We start from the raw sequence: 13,623 nt of genomic DNA on the forward strand, positions 1-13,623 counted from the left end.
CAGCTGTGGGTCTTCTGTCTAGAAACTTTCCCGTGTGAAGGGAAGTGGGAAAGGCAATGTGGAAAAGAATCAAGGGAGACCTTACACGGATACACTGTATCCCTGTGAAGAACAGCGAATGGAGGAAGAGGAGCTGCGTCAGATTTCAGCTGTTCCTTACCAACTCTGGGACCAAAGGCAGCTTTAGTTTCCCCAATTGTAAATGAAACTAACGACTTGCCTTGGGAGTTTTTTGGTGGTGGTGGTTTTTTTTTTTTTTTTTTTTGGTTTTCAAGACAGGGTTTCTCTGTGGCTTTGGAGCCTGTCCTGGAACTAGCTCTGTAGACCAGGCTGGTCTCGAACTCAGAGATCCGCCTGCCTCTGCCTCCCGAGTGCTGGGATTAAAGGCGTGCGCCACCATCGCCCGGCTGCCTTGGGAGAAGTTTGAAGAGTAAAAGAAGTGTTTGCTCCCCTGTCCCACAGGAATGGATTTTGAAGGGGCTTTGTCATTCAAGAGTAGCTATCTGTTCCTGTCCAGCAGAGCTGTTCTCACAGAAATGTCTAGCAGCCGGACGGTGGTGGCGCACGCCTTTAATCCCAGCACTCGGGAGGCAGAGGCAGGCGGATCTTTGTGAGTTCGAGACCAGCCTGGTCTACAAGAGCTAGTTCCAGGACAGGCTCCAAAACCACAGAGAAACCCTGTCTCGAAAAAACCAAAAAAAAAAAAAAAAGAAAAAAGAAATGTCTAGCAAAGAATCCCCTCCAGGGACAACTTTTGCTTCTGCTGTCATTGAAGCCTCAGCCTTTCTCTTCTTTGCCCTTTACTGGAGTAGGGAACTCATCCGAGAATTCCAGGATCCTTGTCACCTTTCTGTCTCCAAAGATGGGTTGGTGGTTTATTTCTCTAGCCTTTAAAATTTTTATGTGTATGCCGGGCGGTGGTGGCGCACGCCTTTAATCCCAGCACTTGGGAGGCAAAGGCAGGTGGATCTCTGTGAGTTCGAGACCAGCCTGGTCTACAGAGCTAGTTCCAGGACAGGCTCCAAAACCACAGAGAAACCCTGTCTTGAAAAACCAAAAAAAAAAAAATTTTATGTGTATGGGTGTTTTACCTGCATTTATATCTGCATCACGTGTGTACAGCTCCATCTTTTTAAAGTACATGGTAAGCATAAATTTAACCTGTGCCCAGACTAAGACGGCAAGACTTTATTCACCTAAGGCCAGAAGATACTAAAAATGGACATTTCACAATTTATTGAAAGTTTGCCTATAAAAATTGTGGCAATAACAGAAGCAGACTATTTAAACTCTGATGCCAGACACAAGTGGTTTTAAAGTCCTGGCTTTGGCGATAATTCTGGTCATGTGATCTCAGTTCTTTAGGCCGAGGTTTCAGCAGCTATCAAGTGGACTGGCTGTAGCACTTTGTTTCTTGAGACAGGGTCTCCCTGTGTACCCCTGGCTGACCTGGAACCCTGACCTTGAACTCAGATCAACAAGTAACAGTGTTAAAGGCTGCACCACCACGCCTGGCCTGGCGGTAGCATTTTAGCTTGACTGAGTGAGTTTCTACATACTGTACAGAAGGTGTTTGCTAAGAGCCCTAATGTTTTCTGCAATGTGTTGTTTGCTCAGTGAAAGTTTTCCGGGGTGGGCTGGAGTACAGCTCAGTAGCAGACAATGGCACGGTGTGCATGGAGGTTTGAGGTTTCTTCCTAGAGACAGAAACTCAACCAAGTATGAATAAGGGGTCGGGGCAAAGTGGGACTTTGCTTGTTGGCAGGTAGTGCCTGGTTCTGACATACCTCCTTTGCAGCACCTTTGAAACTCCTGTGTGCTTAAAAAAACAAAGACAAGTTAGATTTTCATTTATTTTGGGAAAAAAGCGGTCAAGGGGCAGAAGGAAGGGGTCAGTTCTCTCCTCCTATGTGGATACTAGGGATTGACTGATGTCAGGGCTGGCAGCAAGCACCTCTACCTGCTGAGCCAGGTCCCTGGCTCTGCTGAAGCCCCTTCCATACACCTAGAAGCTCAACTGCCATGCCTGATGAACCTTCACAACCCGAGTACTTTATGTCCATTTTGCTAACTCAGGATGACACTCCACAACCCCCAGAGGCTTGCAGCTGGGTGGTGGTAGTGCACACTTTTAATCCCAGCACTCAGGAGGCAGAGGCAGGTTATCTCTGAGTTCGAGGCCAGCTTGGTCTACAGAGGGAGTTCCAGGACAGCCAAGGCTACACAGAGAAACCCTATCTCGAATCCCCCCCCCCCAAATAAACAATTTAGGCTTGCTTTCCCTGTAAGAGGAAGCCTGCATGTGGGAAACTGGGCATGGCCATCTCTCCAGTACCGGCACTTTCAAGGCCGAGGCGGGAAGGTTTAGGTAAGCCCACACTGGGCTACACAGACCCTAAAGAAACAGGCTGTCTGTCTTAGAAGCCTCCTGGTTCCCTATGACCGATCAGCAGCAATCAGGATCTGTTCTGTCATTTGATGGATAGCCCTGAAGTACAAGGCTGAGGCACGTGCCATCTACCTGGACCACTTTGTCCCCATCTGACTGTTACCCGCCATTCTCCAGGTGTTGATAACCCATGACTCTCACGTCTACAATGAGGATTCCCTAAAATTTTTGCTCTTGCTCCTTTTTTTTTTTTTAAAGATTGTGTATGTATGTTTGCCTGTATGTTGGTGTGTGCACTACTTCTGTGCTTGATATCCTCAAAGGCAAGAGAGTGTTGGGGGCTTTGGAACTGGAGTTATGGACAGTTCACCTATATGGGTGGTGGGTGCTAAGAGCAAATCTGGGTCCTCTCTTAGAGCAGCCAGTGCTCCTATCCACTGATTCATCACATCAGCCCATGACTTTTCTTCTTGTGATGCTGGGAATCAAACCTAAGGCAGCATTTTAGGCCTTGTAGGTATGGCATTTCCGTTGTTTTGTTTGTTTGAGACAAGAGCTTTCTATTATGTAGCTCAGGCTGTCCTGGAGCTCCCTATGTAGATCAGGCTGGCCTCACACACACAGAGATCCTTCTGCCTCAGTCTCCCAAGTTCTGGAATTGAAGGTATGCACCATCATGCCTGGCTGGTATTTTTGATTATTTTTATGTATTATATGTGTATGAGTGAAAGTGTGTGTAAAGATTTATGCAGGAGCCTGTGGACATCAGAAGAGGGCATCAGATCACCTGGAACTGGAATTATAGGTATTATAGGTAGTTGTGAGCCACTATGTGGGTGCTAGGATTCAAACCCAGGTCCTACACAAGAACAGTAAACACTACTCCTTAACTGTCAAACAATATTCAGCCCTTGGCTATGTTTTTAATAAGACATACTTTGCATAAATACTCAGATTTTTAAATCCGCACAAAGGTTGATGCATATGCCCAAAATGGAGATTTAGAGGACTTCAGTCACCTCAATGTTATTTGAGTACAGCTCCTTAGTAGCCTCTTAGGAGAGGACCTCCCTTTGCCTTTCATCATAGGAGGGAGGACCACACTCTGCCTTTTGCTGTAGGCAGTGGTGTGGGCTCTTGGTTTGTTTGCTTTTGAGTGGTGTGTGTGTGTTGTTGATGATGACTGAATTTAGGAACCTGTGATGTGATGGTACCATTGCACTCCATCCTCAGCATTCAGGGCAATTATCAGCCTCTGTGGGGGAGGTGGGAAAGAGAGATTATTGTTTTTCTAACTATGGTTTTTTAGTTTGTTCGTTTATTTATTTATTTAGTTAGTTAGTTAGTTTTTTTTTCCAGGCAGGGTTTCTCTGTGTAGCCCTGGCTGTCCTGGAACTTGCTCTGGTCTGTAGACCAGACTGGTCTTGAACTCACAGAGATCCTCCTACCTCTGGCTCCCGAGTGCTGGGATTAAAGGTGTGTGCCACCACCTGGCAAACATAGATCCACGTTAGTTCATTTTTTTTAATGATGGTTAAATTCAGGAAGCACAGAAAAACAGGAGAGTGAGGGATAATGGCGTACGTGTGCAACCACACCACTAGGGAGACTGAGGCAGAAGCAATCGGAAGCCAGTCTAGGCTACATAGAGCCTGGTCAAAAAAAAAAAAAAAAAAAAAAAACCGCCCAGGGGGCTGGAGAGATGGCTCAGAGGTTAAGAGCACTGACTGCTCTTCCAGAGGTCATGAGATCAATTCCCAGCAACCACATGGTGGCTCACAGCCATCTATAATGAGATCTGGTGCCCTCTTCTGGCATGCAGGCATACACGGAAGGAAGGTTGTATACATAATAAATAAATAAATCTGGGGCTGGAGAGATGGCTCAGTGGTTAAGAGCACTAACTGCTCTACCAGAGGTCATGAGTTCAATTCCCAGCAACCACATGATGGCTCACAACCATCTATAATGAGATCTAGTGCCCTCTTCTGGCGTTTGGGCATACATGGAGGCAAAATGTTGTATACACAATAAATAAATAAATCTTTTAAAAAATAAATCTTAAAAAAAAAAAGCCCGGCCGGGCGATGGTGGCGCACGCCTTTAATCCCAGCACTCGGGGGCAAAGGCAGGTGGATCTCTGTGAGTTCGAGACCAGCCTGGTCTACAGAGCTAGTTCCAGGACTTTAAGTCCAGCATTCCAGAGGCAGTGACAGGCAGATCTCTGAGTGAGTTCCAGTACAGCCAAGTCTGTACAGAGAAACCCTGTCTCAAAAATCCAAACAAATAAACAAAACAACCACACTCTGTTTGCAGGCAAAATACCAATGCACATAAAATAAAAATAAATAATACCATGCCCATACTCAGCAGAGATGCCTGCTGTTAATATTCTAGTCAGTTTTATTACATTTTATTTATTAATTTACTTTGTGTATGGAGAGGATCATGCCACACTATGTGGGTGGAGCTCAGAGGATAATTTGTGTGAATTGTTTACTGCTCATAAAATCTTTTTTTAGGCTGAGGCTATAGCTGAGTGGCAGAGTGCTCAGTAGTGGCGTGCACAAGGGCCAGGGTTCCATCCCAGTACCAAAAACATACATAGAAAACCAGGACTTTAAAAAGGATTTCTAGTTCCAAGACAGCCAGTGCTACACAATGAAACAAAACATTTCTTACTACATTCATTCTTTTAAGTTTTTAAAGATTTATTATTTTAAGCCCATGAGTTTTTTGCCTGCATGTGTGTCTGGTGCCTGTGGAGGTCAGAAGAGGGGGTCAGCTCCCTGGGCCTGCAGCTACAGGGGGTTGGGAGCCACTATGTGGGTGCTGGGAACTGAGCTGGCTCCTCTGAAAGAGCAGCCAGTGCTCTTAACCTCTGAGCCCCAGCCCCAGCATTTATTTCTATTATAGTGTGTGTGTGTGTGTGTGTGTGTGTACACACAAAAGGCAGAGAAGAACTTTCAGGATTTGGTTTTCTGTGGGCTCTTGCTCCACTACTTCTATGGAAATGACAATGCAAAGGACTGTATCATCTAAATTGGGGGGTCCGAGACAGGGTTACTTTGTGTAGCCCTGGCTGTACTGGAACTCAATCTATAGACCAAGCTGGCCTTGAACTCAGAGATCTTCCCGCCTCTACCTAGCTCCTGGATTAAGAGCTCGCACCACCACTGCCCGGCTCCAGCTGCTTTTCTTGTACTGTTCCGGTTCACCTGCCCAGCGGTAGTGCTGCCCACAGTGGGCTGGATCCTCCCACGGCAACTGTCAAGACAATCTCTCATGGGTACGGTCATAGGCCCACCTGACGGAGGAAAGTTTTCAGCCAAGATTCCCTCTGCCCAGCCAACTCCAGGACATGTAAAACTGACATTTTGAACCAACTGACTCTCTTCTCTCTAGAAAGGACTGTTGTTTTCTCCCTCACAATGCTTTAACCTTGCTTTTCAAACTTCCCATAGACTCCCTCTCCAATGTCCAGTTTCCACAGTCAGCTATGAGCATATCCCAGGCTGGTCTTATTAGGACAAGGTATGTGCCGTCCGCCTTTTTTTTTAACATTGTATGTGAATTGAACTCAAGACTCTACTATCAGGAAGCTCTCTGAGTTACATCTCTACATTCAGTTTTTTCCCTGCAACTATGCCGTGGTTAAATATCACAGAAAGCATTTACACATGTGTGCAAAAATAAATGTTCTTGTTCAGCCAATGTAGGAATGTGCAGAAAGCTGTTACGACACGTAAGGCACTTGTCAGCAGGAGCCAAGGAGACAGGACAGCCCTCTGCAGGTGTGCTGTGAGAGCCAGTAGACGCGGAGGGAGAGGCCATTGGAACCGGACTTGGGAAAGGGTGCATGTGCTTTAGTTTATCCACAATGTGGGTGCTGTCATTGTGCAGAATGAGCTCCCAGGAATGAGCTGGCTTGTTTTGAGGGTCTGTCCCAGAATGCACTTCGCTACAGAGCTCTTATCTGGGATAGAAACAGCCTATCAGAGATTTATCTCAGGTTGCCACATTATCACACCCCAAATAAACAACAGTAATAATTGTCATGGGTAAGTAACTGCTCATTTCACCTGAGCCGCGGAGGAGGCCAAAGCCCTGGTGCCCCGGAACTGACTGGATCAACTTCCTCACGTGCGTTCTCTCTGAGCAGTTCACTCAGTTTTTGTTGTTTTTTGTTTTTTTCAAAACAGAGTTTCTCTGTACCTTTGGAGCATGACCTGGAACTAGCTCTTGTAGACCAGGTTGGCCTCGAACTCACAGAGATCCACCTACCTCTGCCTACGGAGTGCTGGGATTAAAGGCATCCACCACCACTGCCTGGGTCAGTTGACTCATTTAAAATGCTTGTTTATTCAATGCATGTGTTCTGAAAATGTCTACACTGTCCTTTTTGGACCCATTTGCTAGGGGTCTGGGATTATGGTGCCTGTGATGGCTCTAGGTCTAAGGCAGGCACTTGTCAGCAGGAGCCAAGGTGACAGGACAGCCCTCTGCAGGTGTGCTGTGAGAGCCAGTAGACGCGGAGGGAGAGGCCATTGGAACCGGACTTGGGAAAGGGTGCATACGCTTTAGTTTTTCCAGACGCGGTTGTTTTTGTGTAGCCCTGGCTGTCCTGGAACTCACTCTGTGGACCAGGCTGGACTCGAACTCACAGAGATCCACCTGCGTCTGCCTCCCGAGTGCTGGGATTAAAGGTGTGGTGCCACCACCACCCGGCTGCCTGTGTATTTTTTTTTTAATTTATTTATTTATTTATTTATTTATTTATTTATTTATTTATTTATTATGCATACAATATTCTGTCTGTGTGTATATCTGAAGGCCAGAAGAGGGCACCAGACCTCATTACAGATGGTTGTGAGCCACCATGTGGTTGCCGGGAATTGAACTCAGAACCTTTGGAAGAGCAGGCAATGCTCTTCACCACTGAGCCATCTCTCCAACCCCTGCCTGTGTATTTTAACCTCTGCTTCAGGACCTGGCTTCTAGAGGTAAGGATTTTGTGCCTTGGTTAGCTTGAAGCAGAAGTCATCTAGTTTTGTTGGATAAATTTATTTCACACAAATGATATGCCAAGTGCTCAGTAGACTCCCCCAGGAATTAGGGTAATCAAAGTTCCCCTAGAGAATGCCTGGGCCTTTATATGATCCTTGTGACCCAAGAACTCCTAATGTTCTTCCTGCCAAGGTACAGGATGAGCTCACAGGACAAACAATGCTCTCACCATGGGCCAGATACAACTGGAGTTGCTAAGCAGACAGAGCTTCTGAGAGGTAGCAACCAAAAGCCCATGTCATACCTTAAAGTGGTAATTCCAGTTTGCCCTGTTGCCCTGGGCCTTTATAGTTTCTCACAGGCTTTTTGGCTTGTGAGAAACTCATGCTCCCCAGCCTGGCCTCAAACCCACTGCAGTCTTCCCAGTTTACCTTTCCAAATGGGTGACTGTGAGACTGGACCACCATGCTCAGCTGTCCTCAGCTTCTTATTTCAAAATAACTTCAGGGTTCTAGGGATTGCACAACTATTTCAAAAGAATCTGATGTGTGCCTAGCTCCTCTCTGAAGGAACCTGGCAGGCTGAGCGGCCAGGGATGCTCTGCAGCCTGCTGGGGGAGCATTAAAATGCAAAAAGCTTATGTTTGAGTCCCAGGGTTTTTGGTTTTTCAAAACAGGGTTTCTCTGTGTAGCCCTGGTTGTCTTGGAACTCACTCTGCATACTAGACTGGTCTGGAACTTGCAGAGAATTGCCTGTCTCTGCCTCCTGAGTGCTGAGAATAAAGGCATGCGCCACCACCGCCCAGCAGTTTTCAAGGGTTTTATTTAATTTTTTATTTTTTATTTATTTATTTTATTTTTTTTTTTTATTTTTTTTTTTTGTGGTTTTTCGAGACAGGGTTTCTCTGTGGCTTTGGAACCTGTCCTGGAACTAGCTCTTGTAGACCAGGCTGGTCTCGAACTCACAGAGATTCACCTGCCTCTGCCTCCCAAGTGCTGGGATTAAAGGCGTGCGCCACCACCGCCTGGCTTTTATTTTTTTTAATATTTATTTATTATGTATACATATTCTGTCTGTGTGTATGCCTGCAGGCCAGAAGAGGGCACCAGACCTCATTACAGATGGTTGTGAGCCACCATGTGGTTGCTGGGAATTGAACTCAGGACCTTTGGAAGAGCAGGCAATGCTCTTAACCGCTGAGCCATCTCTCCAGCCCTCAAAGGTTTTATATGAGCCCCTGTGCACAGCACACATGTACATCCTTGTGACTCTTTTTCCCCTTTGTCCCACGTAGATCCACACAGAGACACAGAACCATTCTGCCACCACGAAGGCCTTCCACACGCTGCTCTTTTCTACTCTGAACTAATCAGTTTGCTGTTTCTCCGATGCTATCTGTTTTTTTTTTTTAATATTTATTTATGTATTATGTATACAATGTTCTGTCTGTGTGTATGCCTACAGGTCAGAAGAGGGCACCAGATCTCATTACAGATGGTTGTGAGCCACCATGTGGTTGCTGGGAATTGAACTCAGGACCTTTGGAAGAGCAGGCAATGCTCTTAACCGCTGAGCCATCTCTCCAGCCCGCTATCTCTGTTTTGTAATGCTAGATAAACAGAATCAATCTTGTAACCCTTGTGATTGGCTTCAGTAGTCAGTGAAGGCCATTCTCCTGTCTTTGCCCAGGTTCTTGTTTTGCTCTCTCCAAGAATGAAGTTGGCAGACAAGAAAGTACAAGTACAACCCCTTATTAACTGGGGTTACTGACCTTAAACAGGATAAACACCTGTAAACAGGAAAAGCTGGTCTGCACAAGGGAGTAACTCAAACAGAACAGATCTGAACTCTGGGTAGCACCGGGGAGTTAACTGTTAGTGTGTTACAGCTTTCAGGTTTCCAGAGTGGCCGCAAACAAATTTCTGTTGAGTTTTCCTGCTGCAACGTCTGGTGAAGTTCTGGGGGTTGACCCGAGACAGAAACCTTTAGTTTTCATTGTTTTTGTGAGTGTAATGTTTTAATTTGAATTTCCGTAATGGCTGATGGGATTGAACATTTTTTCATATGCATATAAAATACCCTTCGATAAGTCCACTAACTTGGTTTCTCTCTTTTTCAGGGCTTCTCTGTGTAGCCCTGGCTGTCCTGGAACTCACTCTGTAGACCAGGCTGGCCTTGAATTCAGAGATAAGCCTGCCTCTGCCTCCCAAGTGCTGGGATTAAAGGCGTGAGTCACCACTGCCCAGCAAACTTTTGCTTTTATATATGAGAAATGAGTCCTTTTGGGGCTGGAGAGATGGCTCAGAGGTTAAGAGCACGGACTGCTCTCCCAGAGGTCCTGAGTTCAATTCCAGCAATCACATGGTGCTCACAACCATCTGTAATGAGATCTGGTGCCCTCTTCTGGCCTGCAGGCATGGAGGCTGAATACTGTGTATATAATAAATAAATAAATAAATAAATAAATCTTTAAAAGAAATGAGTCCTTTGTCGGATGTAGTTTGCAAATTGTTTTTTGTTTTTTCCATTTTGATGCTATCCAATTACTGTCTTACATTAATAATTGATTTTGATGTAACAGCCAAAACTACTTTGTTTAGCCCTAGATCTACAAAGTTTTCTAGCTTTTTGGTTTCCCCTTGAGATCTATGATCTGCTCTGTATCACTGCTGTACAAACTGAGGAACGTCGTTAGTAAAGCCAACTCTAGTTGTATAGGCCGATTTCTGGGTGGCTTTTTGCTTTAATTTTAAGCTAATTTGGTGGCGCAAGCCTTTAAACCCAGCAGTCCAGAAGCAGAGACAAGTGGACCTCTGTGAACTCGAGGCCAGCCCGGGCTACATGGTAACAGGACAGCCAGGGCAACACAATGAGACTGCCTAAAAACAAGCAAAAGTGTTTGGTTTTGACTGTGGTTATGTCTGGCCGCCATGATGTGCACATCTGGTACCTGCAGAGGCCAGAAGAGGGTGTTCTATCCCTATGGGACTGGTGTTTCAGTGTCTCACCATATGGGTGCTGGGAATCAAACCTGTGCCCTTTGTAAGGGCAGCCTGTACTCTAAAAGACAGAGCCACCACTCCAGCTTCTGGATCCTTTTGTTGTATAATCTGTAATAATGTTGCCTTTTTACGTGTACGTGTGATGTGGTGTGCAACATGGCACAGTGTGGAGGTCAGAGGACAACTGAAGAGTTCTTTCTTTCCACTGTGAGTCCTGAGGATCAAGCACAGGTCGCCAGGCTTCACCTGAGGGGCCATCTTGCAGGACCAATTACATGGCCCTGGTGGATGCAGCCTGGCATGGAGTGGTGCGTCGGGCAGACTCTACCCACTTTTGTTCTGCAAAGTTGTTTCAGCTGAAAAATTTCCTGAAATTCTGGTTAAATTTCACTAAACGGATCGATTTGAGGAGCGTGTTTTACAAAGCCGACTGTTGGATCCCAATAATATTTTTCATTTATTTGTGTGTGATTTGTGTATAAGCAGCTATGTGCTTGTCTTAGATTTTCCTTTAAATTTTGTGTGTACGGATGCTTGTGGAGGCCAGAGGCACGGGGGCCTTCGAGGCTAGAGTGACAGGCAGTTTTGAACCCCTTGCCTGGGAATCAAACTCTTGTCCTCTGGAAGAGGAACACTCTCAACTCCTGAGTCATCTTTACAGTCCCACATTTTTGACTGGTTAGAAGTGGTATTTCCGCCGGGCGGTGGTGGCACACGCCTTTAATCCCAGCACTCGGGAGGCAGAGGCAGGCGGATCTCTGTGAGTTCGAGACCAGCCTGGTCTACAAGAGCTAGTTCCAGGAGAGGCTCCAAAACCAGAGAAACCCTGTCTCGAAAAACCAAAAAAAAAAAAAAAAAAAAAAAAAGTGATATTTCCCATTATATCCTCATGTGTCCAGGTTGGGCGGGTTGGCTCAGTTGAGTGCCCAGCATAATCGAAGCACTACACAGACCACATGTGGTGGCACATGCCTTTAGTCCTGGCTCTCCGGAGGCAAGAGGATTAAGAGTTTAAGCTCCACCTCTATCTAGCAAGCTGGAGGCTGGCCTAGGATATATATATATTTTTTTCTTCTATTTGTTAGCTTCTAGAAATACTTTTCCCCCTCTTCTTTCCCTTCCTCTTTTTGGTTATATATCCTAATCTTGCCCACTCTGTCCCCTAACTGCAGGCTCAAGGGATCATTGTCGCTCCCCAGAGTGGCTTCAACTCCAGGCACAGAGCACCACTCAGTTTCCAGTTGTGCTGACCTTGTTTCTCAGCATGGGTTTTCTTCAGTTTTTTCATCATTAGCTGGGCTACAAGTCCAGGATGTCCCCCTTTCTTGTCCAATTCCCTGGGCTTTCTGTTGCGTCCAGGATGTCCCCCTTTCTTGTCCAATTCCCTGGGCTTTCTGTTGCTGTTTAGTAGTGTGATAGGTTCTTGAAGCACCCAGGCTTTTGTTAAGTGGGATTTAGCTGACGTTTCTTTTTTTTTTAAAGATTTACTTATTTATTATGTATACAGTGTTCTGTCTGCACACATGCCTGCAGGCCAGAAGAGGGCACCAGATCTCATTACAGGTGGTTGTGAGCCACCATGTGGTTGCTGGGAGTTGAACTCAAGACCTCCAGAAGAGCAGTCGGTGCTCTTAACCTCTGAGCCATCTCTCCAGCCCTTTGCTGACGTTTCTTATGACTAGTTGAGCTTTTTTGCTTTTGTTCACGAGAGGTGAACTGTTTTTGATACAATGTGATTTTCTTTGGGCTCTCTGCAGCCCCGCAGAGCTTACAAACTTCCACTTTCAGTTCTCACGGCTCTAGGGCTACGGGGACACAGCTACTGCCAATGTGTGATCTACCACGTCCCAGGGTGCTGCATGCTATGTGGTTGGAGTCAAAGCAAATACAGGACATGCCACCCTAAGAATCAACTCTTGGAGATTTTACAGTTCATGTAGGCACAATGCCCAATGAAGCCATGTGTGATATTTTGTTTGTAATCTAACAAATAAAGCTTGCCTGAAGATCAGAGTGTGGAGCTAGCCACTAGTTAGCCATAGGAGGCCAGGCGGTGGCGGCACACACCTTTAATACCAGCACTCAGGAGGCTGGATCTTGACCACATGGAAGGACCTGACCAGAGATCTGGTCAGTGGCACCACGCATACCCCCAGGTGCCAGTCTAGTGTCCTGCAGTGAATGCTGTCTGACATGATCACTCCTGCACCCCTGCATCCAACGCCACCATGGTGAGAAATGAAACCACTGTGGGGTAGGGGACAAAAACAAGGAGTGCACAGGTCTGGGGTGGTGGCCTGGCCAATCATGCTGTTGACAGAGACAGACTCAATGAGCTGAATGCCTCAAGCAACCAGCGTTGTCCAGTAACTAAAAGGCGTTCTGATGGAGGAAGGTCATTGGTTAAAAATAAACTGCTTGGCCCTCATAGGTTAGAACATAGGTGGGTGGAAAACAGAACAGAATGCTGGGAGGAAGAGGAAGTGAGCTCAGACGCCATGCTCCCCTCTCCCAGGCAGATGCAGGGCAGCTCCTCTCAGAGACAGACGCCATGCCCATGTGCTCCAGAGCAGACACAATGAAGCTCCAACCCAGGATGGACGTAGGCTAGAATCTTCCCGGTAAGCACACCTTGGGGTGCTACACACATGAATAGAAATGGGCCTAGCAGTGTTTAAAAGAATACAGTTGTGTGTCATTATTTTGGGGCATAAGCTAGCCAGGCGACCATGAGCTGGGGCGGCAGGAACACAGCCCACAGCCCCCACTACAGCGTTCCTGAGCAAGAGTGGTTTTCCTCCAGAGAAATGCCAAAAGTAGCAGGCAGGACTGAGTTCCAAGTCAGTCATAACGACTTACCTCAGGATTTTGCTTTCCACTGTGCTGGGGATGAGGACTAGAGCTTGGCATACGCTAGGGTAGCCAACACACTAAGCTACATGCCACTATCTCAGAAATTTCAATGTCAGTACCTGTGTGATGACACACACCTATGACCACAGCACTTGGGGAGGCCGAGGCAGGAGAACTGCCACAAATCGGAGCCCACCCTAGGTCAGACAGCAAGGCTGTCTCAAAAACAAGTACTTGGGTGATGGAAGAGGAGGATCCAGAGGTTCAAGCTCATTCTCCGCTACATTGATATTTTGTTTGGGTTCTAACAAAGCTTGCCTGAAGATCAGAGTGCAGAGTGAGCCACTAGTTAGCCATAGAGGTCAGACAGTG

This window comes from Chionomys nivalis, chromosome 13, assembly GCF_950005125.1.
Source record: "Chionomys nivalis chromosome 13, mChiNiv1.1, whole genome shotgun sequence".
Classification (NCBI taxonomy): Eukaryota; Metazoa; Chordata; class Mammalia; order Rodentia; family Cricetidae; genus Chionomys; species Chionomys nivalis.